This window comes from Tinamus guttatus, unplaced genomic scaffold (assembly GCF_059628265.1).
Source record: "Tinamus guttatus ecotype Peru unplaced genomic scaffold, ASM5962826v1 Tinamus_guttatus_pri_ptg000674l, whole genome shotgun sequence".
In the NCBI taxonomy this organism is placed as follows: Eukaryota; Metazoa; Chordata; class Aves; order Tinamiformes; family Tinamidae; genus Tinamus; species Tinamus guttatus.
This window is the reverse complement of record NW_028289208.1, coordinates 2,446,184-2,457,598: the sequence shown is the minus strand read 5'-3', so window position 1 is coordinate 2,457,598 and position 11,415 is coordinate 2,446,184. Positions and strand designations below refer to the sequence as shown.

General features: G+C 43.9%; 2 long non-coding RNA genes across 3 annotated transcripts in view; one reads left to right on the top strand and one right to left on the bottom strand.

The window, feature by feature from the left end:
- Positions 1-268: 268 nt before the first annotated feature.
- Positions 269-11,415, top strand: part of LOC148591904 (uncharacterized) — an 85,634-nt gene continuing 74,487 nt past the window's right edge. The window contains exon 1 of one of the 2 annotated variants that reach the window (XR_015913989.1): positions 269-307. This is a non-coding gene — a long non-coding RNA (uncharacterized LOC148591904). Of the gene's footprint in view, positions 308-5,828; positions 5,914-11,415 lie in introns of those variants that run through there. The other variant, XR_015913990.1, reaches the window with a different exon arrangement.
- Positions 2,714-6,628, bottom strand: LOC148591905 (uncharacterized). The gene is made up of 3 exons (XR_015913991.1): positions 6,508-6,628; positions 5,602-5,678; positions 2,714-2,804 (listed from the first exon to the last, which is right to left on the bottom strand). It is a non-coding gene; the product is annotated as an uncharacterized LOC148591905 (long non-coding RNA).

Genomic DNA, 11,415 nt, shown 5'->3' with positions numbered 1-11,415 from the left:
GCTGCTGAGAGAAGATGCCATTTTGTGAGGTGGGGTGTGGAGGGAGGGGCCATTTTGTGAGGTGGGGTGGAGCCATTTTGTGGAATAATGAGGGGCGGAGCCATTTTGTGAGGCAGGGCGGAGCCATTTTGTGAGGTGGGGCGGAGCCATTTTGTGAGGCAGGTCATTTCTAACACCCAGCTGGGGGCGCTGGTTGGCGGCACTGGGGGGTTGGCAGGCGCTGCCTCTGCTCCCAAGTCAGTTGGGAACCCTGCAGGTGAGTGCAGAACATCCCTCGTTCCTGAGTCCTGCAACTGCCAAAGACAAGGTATTTCTGACAGGACACTGGTATCTACGGAGGCAGCTCTAAATGAGGGAGTATTAGAGTTTAATACGCTAAGAATACATTGCAATATCAATAGGTGAGGGAATATCAGTTTAATACGTTAAGAATACATTGCAGTGTCTATTTCTAGAAGCACCCACTGAATGCTAGTTATTTTTTCCAAACTGAAAAGCTATGTTTCTGCTTGCAGAGCTTACTAGTTAAAGATAAACAATGTAAATCACAGCTTGGCTAAGGCAAAGTCCGATGATAAAAGTAGCAGTGGTTTAATGGGCCTAATTATTTTAATATAGGACTTAAATTATGGAACTATGGTTTATTATGAAACAATAGTGTAAAAGTTAAGATATAGAAAATTTCATCAGTTCCTTAAAATTGCTAATTGGCTGTTAGCTGTAGGTGTTAATCAGCAAATTCTCGGATAGCTCCAAGACTCTGGGAACATGATATATATGTGTGTGTGAAGGTGGCATGGGCCATTGCGGGTGAAATGTGGAGCTTGGTGCCTGCGACGGGCGGGAGAGGCAGCGAGGGCAGGACCAAAGGTGGCCACGAGCGCGGTGCGGCGCAGGGAGGTGTGCGAGGGGCAGTGGAGGAACCGCAGCGGTGAGCGGGACCGCTGGCGTCCGTGGGCGCTGCGCTCTGTGAAGGAAGAGTGCCCTGAGCGCTGGCCACAAGGTTATAAGCGTTACGCGTGAAATGGGGGCTTGCCATGAATGCTGGGACTACGATGGAGATAAGTGGGAGAAGTCTAAGCGGCAAATGTAAAACGCGGTATATTGGTTATTTGGATAAGAAGAAAGCTGTCAGAGATACTAATTTTGGATGTAGCTTGTACTCAAATGGCTTGTGCTCTGCTCTGCTGTAGAAGCTGGGATTTCAGAGTCCTTTTTCCAAGAAGCTTTCATACATAATCTGTATGAGTGGGAAAACCTCCATCCACCTTCTTGTGTTTGCTGTGATTCTGCCTAGAAAGCTACCATGTTTGCTGTGATAGTGCCTAGAAAACTACCATATTTGTAACAGAAATTTTGGAAAGGATTTCCCTTTTTTATTTATGTCTTCTTGAACCGTGCTTCAGCAACTTTCTTGCTGGATGACTTGTGTTTTCACTGGCTCAGACTTCTATGTAGATTGCACCACCTGTTCCAGAGTTTGCTGAAACATTTACTCTAAGTTTTCTGAAATTCCTTATTTAAAGTCCCTATTAGATGTTTTCTTTTATGTACTTTTCCTTATCAATATTGAAGACTGAATGCTCTGCTTTTCCTTGGAAAAGAGACCTCCTTCTTAAAGTCATTAAGCTTTCAATGGGCTTCTGCAGCCTTTGTTAGAAGAATGCCCAGTTGCTTATCGCCTCTCTTTTGGAAGGAAATGCTGATCACACTTTTAAAGAACAAAGGCAGGATTATTCCTCAGTCCTTCCTCATAAAGCAAACAATTTATAAATATTTAAATATATAAAGCAAATGTGTCTTCCCCCCTTGTGTAAATTACTGTAAAACCACTTGTATTTTACTTCTTTCCTTAAAAAAAATCAAAAAACATCGTTAGGCTTTTCGTTGGGTTCATCACGCTTATGAAGTTTGGTGTTTCTTCTCTCTTGCTTTTGTCTGCCTGAAGTAGAGCTTCTGAAGGTCTGTCATTTCACAAGGATGGAAAATCCCGGGGAATGGTAACGTTGCCTGGCCAAGGAACTCGGTTTCCAACATTTGGTTGTCCCACCTCTGAGGCTTGGGAAGCCTGTAGCTGGTGGCCTCCGCTCCGTGAGATGGTGTCTTTGCGCTCTAAGGCAGTTCAAGAACCTTGCCTAGTAGGGCTAGCAATGTATGTTTCTTCTGTTCTTTCGCTCGCTTCCCCCTGGTGTTTTTGCCTAGTTTTAAAGCTGCAGTATATTCTTGCCTACTCATAGAGGAGATTCTGGCAGGGTTAAAAACAACCGAAGAAGCTAGAGAAGTAGCTGGGGGTAGTGGAGGCTCCATGGCTGAAAGGGCATGGGGCTTTGAAAAGAACTGTCTTTGGATACAAAAAGAAGAGAGGAAGAGCCCAATAAAGATGAGGAATAAGAGGGAATGCTGAAGAGTGCTACAAAAGTGCTGCTGGTATTGGTGAATTTTGTGAATTCTGAGCAAAGCTGTAGCAGCCACCTTGAGCGTGTCCCAGACCTGAATGCCATCCAGCCCGTAGGCATTCATGAGTAGCCTAAGACTGCCATGGAGCTAGTAAAATCTTTGAGAAAATCTTTGAACTTGTCTTTAGCATGTCTTTAACTTAGTGCTGCATTAGCTCTTCAAGTTTCGCTTTGGGAAAGGTTGGCCATCCCACCCCAAATGCCTCTGAAATCTGAGGGGGAAAGAAGCCTGACATGTTAACGGTGACCGCACCATTGCCTGATCAAAGTACTTTGCTCTTCCAGGTTTTGAGAAGTCTTTATTAATATTTTCATCCTCTAGAGCCAAGCTAGGTGATCACCTGCTGACTAGGGAGGGAAGAAAAACAAGCAAAGAAACAAACAAAAATACTGGATATTCAGCAGGGGTGGACTGGATCTCAGACTTTTGTTTCCTGGGAGATGGTTCTTATTCTGTGCCCATTTGCAAACTTCCAAAGGGAGCTTTCTGTTCTCTCCAAAACAGAAAGGGGGTGGAGAAATACTTCATTTATTGCCAGGATCAGAGTCAAAGCCCTCATGTCAGTCTTCCTTTCCACAACTGTTTTTGCAGTAGTTAGATGAGCATCATGCCCTTATGTTAGAGGAACAGGAAATCCTAGTGGGATGTCTAAAGTTCCTCTCTTGACAGTTGCTGTTCCACCTATCTCTAGTCAATATTCTTATCTTTGTCTCTGGAAAAAGAGCCATGGGTTTTTCCTGAGCTCTCATTCTTCTGTAACTCTTTGTGTGGTGCTCTCAAATCTCTGGGTTGTCAGTGATTTCAGGTGCCAGATTTGGCCCCTGCCTTTGAAATGCCATTGCCTCTGACGTAGTTTGAAACATGAAGTTCTAGGTCATGGAAATCATAAGGTGAAATCTGGTATTAAAAACGAGGTATGGCTCATTTTTTTTTATGAGACTGCTAATAATGTTCAGCCTTGACAGGGTTAAAAGGCAACATCCATTTCCCCATTATCTTGTTTAAAAAGTGCCTTTTTTAAAGTCCATATGGCGACTTCCTTTCGACCTGCTTTCCCATCCTCGTCTCTTTGTCAGGGCTGTCACTTATAAAGAATCACTTGACTTACAATAACAAGTTCAAAAGAAGACAGAATATAATCAGTTGATCCACGAAGAATTGAAATAAAGAACACCCCCACTGCTCCAGTTATCATTCCCATAGAGATAGTGATATTATTGATGTGATTGCTATGCTAATTTCTATAGAAAAAACTTGTATTTTGGAATTTGTTCAAAGAGAATTTCAGACACATCAAATTGGAAAATGCAGAGTGAATTCCTAAACTTTTTATATAGGCATGGGAATCTTTTTTTTTTTTAAAAAAAAAAACATTGAATAGCTCTGAACAACTATTTATAAACTTCACTAAAAAAAATGAATTGGAAAAATTTAGCTAATTTTTTGGTTATTATAGAAAGTTAATTTATTGCAGTTCCAGAAAAAGGCTCATATGGTACCTATAAGATTATTAATACCATTCCCCAAACCTGCAGAAGGGGGATTGGACCACAGAATCCAGAAGTAGAAACCAGGGATTATAAAAGATTGGGTACATTTAAGTCCTCTGTTTAGGAAGAGCTAATTAATCTATACCCTTCCTCTGCAATTCCATAGTCTCTTTGGGAATTGCCACAAACATAAACTTTTTTTTTTCTTTTTTTTTCTCTTGGACTCCTATTTTAACTGGAAGGTTTCAGCTTGTGATGTTATGCTTTTTATGTAGTAAACTGATTTAAAATGTATGCCAGTCATCTTCAGGGAACTCATTTCAGTCAAGATGAAACTAGTCTTACCTGAATCAATGTTTTAAGTGTCCCTGTGGCTCGGCATTTTGAATAATCAATCTGTCTCCATCGCTTCTTAATCATGCGCATCACAGTCTTTTTTATTTGTCAACCCTTTCGGATCCTGGCTTTTTGTTATTAACATGCCCCTAATGTCACATGCAAGCCTTTCTTTAAAACAAGCTGCTCATTGGTGTATTTTGATACTTTTTATTATTACTAAATCTTTTTTCCCATAATTACACCACAATCATTATATAATCCCATAACAAAGAGTCTATTGAGGCACCATGCTTTTGTCAACTATGGGACACAGAATCCATAATTGCATTATTCAGCCTCCCCCCCCACCCCCCCCCCCCCCCGCTTTGTAGAAACACAACCTATTTCACCAGTCACATTTGCACCTTGTTTGCTTGGTTATATATTATTTACTAAATCGTTGCCCTGCGGATAAACCTTGTAAAGTTGCTTTAAAAAGTTATTTGTTTGATAATTAAGTCCTGAAAACCCATCGTTTAATGATTATTCCGAACCCATAAGGCAGAGAACCTCCATGACGTTTTTCTCTAAGTTTAATTACCGTATGCTAATTTCCTTGCCTACTACGTGATTAATTAAAATCATATTTTCATAATCATTTGGCACTAGTATTGTTTTAGAATTATCATGATCCCCTAAATAGTGTATGTAAATAAAGTCGGCTCTAATGGAAAGAATCAAAATGCAACGCTGAGGACCTTTATGTGTTTGTATGCATGCGATTGGCAACATAACTGGCTTATTTACATTAAATACGCCACAAGGTTACAGTGCAGATCAACGTCACTTTATCGCTGATTACTTCTCTTAAGCGCCGGAGCGGTGACTGATGCTCCGGTCCCCGTGTCCACGCAGGTTCACCCGGGAGTTTTTGGGGGGAGCCGCAGACTTTGCGTAGTTTCGGGAGCAGGTAAGCGGGGCGCTTCGCGGCGCCCCCGGGGGCTGCGGGGCGCGGGCGCGGGGGCTGCGCGGGCGCGGGGGCTGCGCGCGGGGCGCGGGCAGCGGCGCCGGCCGCGGGCTGCGCAGCGGCGCGGGCTCCTCGGGGTGTTTACACGGGCTCAAGGTCACGACCAAGCCGCGCCGTGTTAAATGGTTTCTTAGTTGCGAGACAGGGAGAAAAAATGGACGATCACAGACCATTCTTTGTAGATTATTATATCAAGGGTTCAGCTTTTGGCTCATCAAAGCTAAATGCCGCAAGACCTATCTAGTTGCTGTGAATTATGCCAAGACGACAATGGAGTGCTTTTTTAATGGTACAATGCATTTCACCTACCAGATAGGGGGAGTCCACGCTGAGAGATGGGGATGTCTTGTGATGTTGGGTGATCAGTATCAATGAAGGGGGTTATTCTGAAAAGAGACAGATTAAAATAAAGCGCTCTCTGCTCGGGATGTGCTGGAAGCAGTTGGGAGGGCTACCCGGAGCGGGCGGCCGCGGCAGCCCCGCGCCGCACTTTTCCCCCTCCGCACAAGAAAATGATCAAGTCAATCATGTGGACATGCTTCATTATTCATTGAACACAATCTTTTACAACGCTCCGTTTACGTGCGGGAGTTTCTTCTACGCTTTGCTTTAAATTTTAAGGTAAGAAAGACAAAGGTAAAAAGGGGGTTTTTGAGGATCCGGGAGGCTCCCGCGAGCCATCAAAGAGGCTCCAAAGTCAGTCCGGAGTATGTTTTTTTTTATTTATTTCTTTTTAATCATCGCAACGGGGCCTGCGTTTTCCACCGTGATTAAAAAAATACAGTATAATTAAATATCCATAGCAGTGACGTTTGCAAGCAGGGCTGTCAGGGGAAAAGCAGAAAATAATGAAAGGAGCGGAGAAGCCATTGAATGGCGCTATAGAACTTAGCCTGAAGAAAACCCTACGTTTTTTTCCCCCTCTTTCTCTCTCGTTTCTTTTAAAACCGTTACTCCGGAGGACGGGGCGGGCGGCGGCGGCGGCGGGAGCGGGCGGCCGCGCGGCGGTTGCCCGGCCCGCGGACCCTGCCCTCAACTTGCCCAGAAACTTTTTTGTTTTAAGGGGTTGCTGCGGAGCAAACTTTGCCGAAGTGAATTTAAACGCGCCCCCCCCCCCCTTTCTTTCTTTTCCCCCCTCCCCACCCGGGTAATCGCGGTGTAATTTGTAAACCCCCCCCCACCCCGTTTTTTTAATCAAAGTTAGCTGATGCATACCATGTGTCAAACTTGTGAGATTCAAGTGCCTAAGAGACCTGCCATTTTGTGCTCTAATCGACCTCTTATGAATAGGAGCCGTGCATAATGCTGCGAGGAGCGTTGTGACATTCAAGTAGGCACTAAATGTCAGGCCGGGTCCCGGCCCTGGCGGGGGGAGCGCGGCGCGGCCGGCGGCGCCGCGGGGAGCGGGAGGCACCTGCCAGCCCGCGGCCGCGCGGCTCCCCAGCGCCCGCAGAAAGTAACAGGTTAAAGAGGAAACTTAAGCGGCGGGTCCGCGCGGCGGCGGAGCATCCCCGTGCCGGGGGCGGGCCGTGCGCGGGCGCGGAGCAGCGGCCTGGCCGCCGTGCGCGGCGGCGGCGCGGGATGGAGCGGCGCGGAGGCGGGGGCACCGCGCCGGCGGCCGCGGGGGGAGCGAGGAAGGAGAGCGGGGCTTTGATGATGTGTAGGAAAGAATCCAGATTTTAATGCGCCCATCTGTTGCAGTTTTGCAAATAATTAATATATATATGTGTGTGTGTGTGTGTGCATGCGTTGGGTGAGAGCAGTAGTGACGCCTGTGAACTTTAAACGCGAAATAAAAGGTCGTGAAGATTTATGCTTTTTTTTTTTTGCCTTTTTTTTTTTTTTTTTCCAGGGCACTTAGTTCGCGCGGGGGAGCGCGCGGCGGCGGCGCGGGCTCCATCGCAAAAGTTAGTTGGTGGCGCGCGTGGCCGCGATCCGCGGGGCGCGCCGGCCGGGCCGGGCCGGGCCGGGCCGTGCCGGGCCGGGGGGGCAGCGGCGGCGGCTCGGGGGCCCGGGCTCGCCGCCTGGTGCTGCTGGGGGCTCTGCGCGGCGGAGGCGCCGCGGGTTGTCAGATCCCCGCGTTGCCCCCTCGGCCGCGGGGCGCTGCGCGGGCGCGGCCGGGGCGCGCGGCGGGCGCCCAGCGTCCCCCCGCCGCCACCCCCTCCCCGTGCAGTTTAAAATAAATCCAACAGGGGCCGTGTTTGCTGAGCTGATTTGACCGGTTGATACAGATAGCAGCGGCGAGCCTCCTCGCTTATGTGGAAAAAGACTATTTTAAGTGTCATAATTAAGTTTAGAAGCCTTGTTTGGGCTCATTCACTGCTCGAAATAAAAAGGACTGGCTGCTTTTAGACCCTTTTTGAAGGGCTGGCTAAGCGCCTTTGCACGTTCGCTTGGAAAAGAATGTTTTCTTTTCTAGTTTAATATTAGAAACTATATTTTTACTTGTTTAAACCGGATTTGATTATTCCTGTGGAGATTTCTGCCCCCCTCCTATCACTCAAATCTTTGTTCATTGTTCATTGACTCTGCAAGGCTGCTTAAATGTACGGAGAGAGGGGGGAGGCCCCCTCGCCGGTTTGATGTTGAAATAGTAAACCTGAATGAGGAGGGTGGCTGGAAAAGTGGACATTGCAGCTTTAATTAACTTCAAGATGCTTCAGCGAGGACCAGAACGTAGTAGTGACGTTGCCTCATAAATCTGTCCAGTACAGTGCGTTGCATTGAACTATTACAGTATCACCGTCATATTGAATATTCACCACCTATCCGGGAGCAGATTTGCATAATTGGATCTTTTTTTTTTAAATGAAACTTGTCTGCAAAAAAACAAACAAACCAAAAAAACAAAAGCCCAAGTGAAAACCGCGGCGATCTGCATGATTATAAAGGGTTCAAACATATCCGAAAAGTAAGTGACCTGCATAAGTACATCAATAGGTTAAGTGCAAATAAGATGAGAAGTGCTTCTGAAAGCTGTACATTCCCTATGTGGTCTCTTGGGTTATTTCTCAATAGCGGGATTTTTTTGTAGCCTCAGGGATTTTAGGTTTTCTGTCTGCTTTCATAACTTTTTCCCTCACAGTTCTTACACAAGGTGAGGCTTTTGTACAGTGTCTGTGTACCTGTAGCGATATTTTGAAAGAAAATAGATTAACGATTTGTAATTTGTGGTATTTGACTTGTATAATTGCAGCTACTGTGGAAAGGAAATGTGTATTGCTGTTGTGTTTCTGATCGTAGAATAGATCATCACTAAAGACTTCAGCATATTCTGAGATTGCGTGTGTGTGTGTGTCTGTGTTTGTGTATGTTTAAAAATTGACTTAGTTAACTAAGCTGTTACTTCTTTTAATCAGAGACAACTATTTTTTAAAATGTGTTCCCTCCCCCCGCTTTAATTCACTGAGGATGAAGATTACTAAAGTAATTAAAAATGCCAGAAATGTTTAAGTGAATTTGTAGATTATATGTGAAACTCATCCCTTCCTAACTGAGTGGCTGCTCGCAGTATCTTGGTTTCTGATCAGGCAGGTTTAGAAGTGTTTCGTGAAATAAGATTCTCGTGTTTCAGACGCCGTAAGGAGCAAGTTGTAGAATTGAAGGCAGTTCAAAGCCTTGGCCCCGAAGGGGAGCAGCGAGCCCCTCTGCGCGGAGGCAGCGGCCGCGGCGCAGAGCCCACGAGCGGCGCGAGCCGGGGGCCGGTCCCCCCGCCAGGGCTGCCTTAGTTATGATGTCATGCTGATAGCGGAGAGCAAATGTCTCCTGATTCTACCATTAAACGCCTGGCTGATTTGCCTGATAATGATAGCATTGACGTCCTGCTCCTTGACAAATGCAAGCCCTACGAGCCCTATGAATTAACTTTTTTTCCCCGTAGAGCAGAGCTAGCTGGCTTTAGGACTCATGCACGGAGCAGGACTTTGTTGATAGATTACTTTGAGACTTCTTATTTCCACAAGGAAAAAATTCTCCCCTAAATACAACTTCTGTCAGACTCCTACTAGATCCCTGTACAGTTTGGCTCTGATTTCTAGAGCTGCTGAGCACCTCCAACTTCCCCTGACTTCAGCTGAGGGTGCTTAGCAGCTTGGAAAATCAGGCCCTATGTTCAGTCAACAGCTGATGTGTTTTTTGGTTTGTTTGTTTGCTTTAAGTTAGACAGCAAAAGAGGGCTCTAGGATCTGTAATTGTTATAAGAATATTCACAAATAGCTTAAGACATTTGCCTAGTCTGTTGTTTTATATGTTTATACTTTCTGTCAGGATTTTTTATTTCTTCTTCTTTTTTTTTTTTTTAGTTCATCTTATAGTGGATTTACTGTTAGTATTTTAATCTTTCAAAGAAAAAAATGAGTTGTTTAAAGTTTTCAGCGTGTTGTGAAAAGAAACAACCCCCAGTTTGGGAACAAGTGTTTAAAGGGTCGATCGATGTTTCAGAATATTCGCTAGAGGAGAATCTTGGTTTAGCTGATCAACCTGAAATTGGGTATGCTTTCTCATATCTGCTCTGTTTTCTCGTTTTGTTTGTGACTTTGGATTTGTATGACTGCAGGTAAATGAGATTTAATTCAACTTTTTTTTTTCCTAAGTACTAGTGGCTTAAACTTTGTTTTCATTTACTGTCCAGATGAACGTAATCACCAACGCACATGTAAGAAAGGTTAGTTAGTCCCCTCCATTATGCTTGCAGGAAGGCATCTTTTAATATCTTCCTGTTAAAACTGTGTTTTGCAGAAGAATTCTTGAAAACGTTAAGTTGTTATGATGAAAATACTGTTGTAAAGCACTTTCAGTAATTTGACTATGTCTATTAGTTCTTTAGAAGAAAAAGGAGTCTTTCTACAGGCTTTTTGATTTTGAACATATTTGAGCGCTCTGATATCCAGGAGGCTGTCTGGCACAGTCTTCACTGAAGACTTCTATGCCATGAAGAGCTTGATTGTCATATTTTTGTCCATGCTAGAGGCCAATAACCCAACCCATTCATTACCAGAAGAGAGTAGCCTGGAAGTTGCAACATCAGTACCACTGTTTTGCTTGTAGCAATGAAGACTGTGCTGAGATCAGAAATTGTGATCCTCAGTACAGCAGGCTAGTACATTAGGTTGTTTATCCATCACAGAAGCCTAAGGTGACCAAAGAGATTTGCATTAGAACGTAGAAAATCCACTAGCCCATTAAAATGGGCTCCCTTATTCCTTGGGAAGCGTAAGTTTTCTTCAGTGCAAGTTGTTTTTTCAGATGTTGTTTTTTTTGCTTAAAGTTGACTTTAATTTGCACAAGTATTTTTACAGTGCTTTCCCTTAAAAAAAAAAAAAGGAAAAAAGGATTTATATGAATTTTCAAAAAAAAAGTAAATGATTTATTTTTTCAGTTTGAATGAGGACAATTAGAGCTTTTTAGTATCTTCTGATTTCGTGTGGTCTGAAAGGACTTGTAAGTTAATTTAAATCTGTATTTCTGATTTTTTTTTCTCAGATTTCTTATTAAATGTGTTTAGGCTGTTCGTAATACTAAAAGGAGTATGATATTAAAAAGCCATTTTCATATCTTCCCATTCACACCTTGTATTTTACTGTATTCTTTACCTCATGTTTTTTGAGGCATTTTGTGTATCTGTTTCAGAGGTTTAAGCAGTTTGGGTTCAGGGTGGGATAAGATAGATTGGAAAAAATGAATCCTTATTCTCTCTTTTATAGAAATATGAACAAACTTATTTCCAGCAACTATGGATGAAAATCCAAATTTCCCTAGTGAAGACATTCTGAACACAGATGTTCACAGAACAGAAGAAAAAGGATGAGTTACTGAAAGAAAATATATAAAATAATTTGGAAATGCTTAATTGGATGATCTTAGGGTTATTGTACAAGTGTGCAGTTCTAGTTTGGAATTGTGTGGCTGATGCAGAGTATGAACTTTTCATGACTTAGTTGCTGATCAGAATCTGACCTTGGGCAGAAACGAAGGAAAATTATAATGATCTGGTGGATGTTTGTTGCTTAACATGAAATAAATGCGTACTGTCAGTCTAAATCTGAGTGGATCACAGTAACTGCTGTGATATTTTCACTCCTATTGGCAGGTTAAGCAACGAAGCCAAACAGCGAGTGTGGCGAT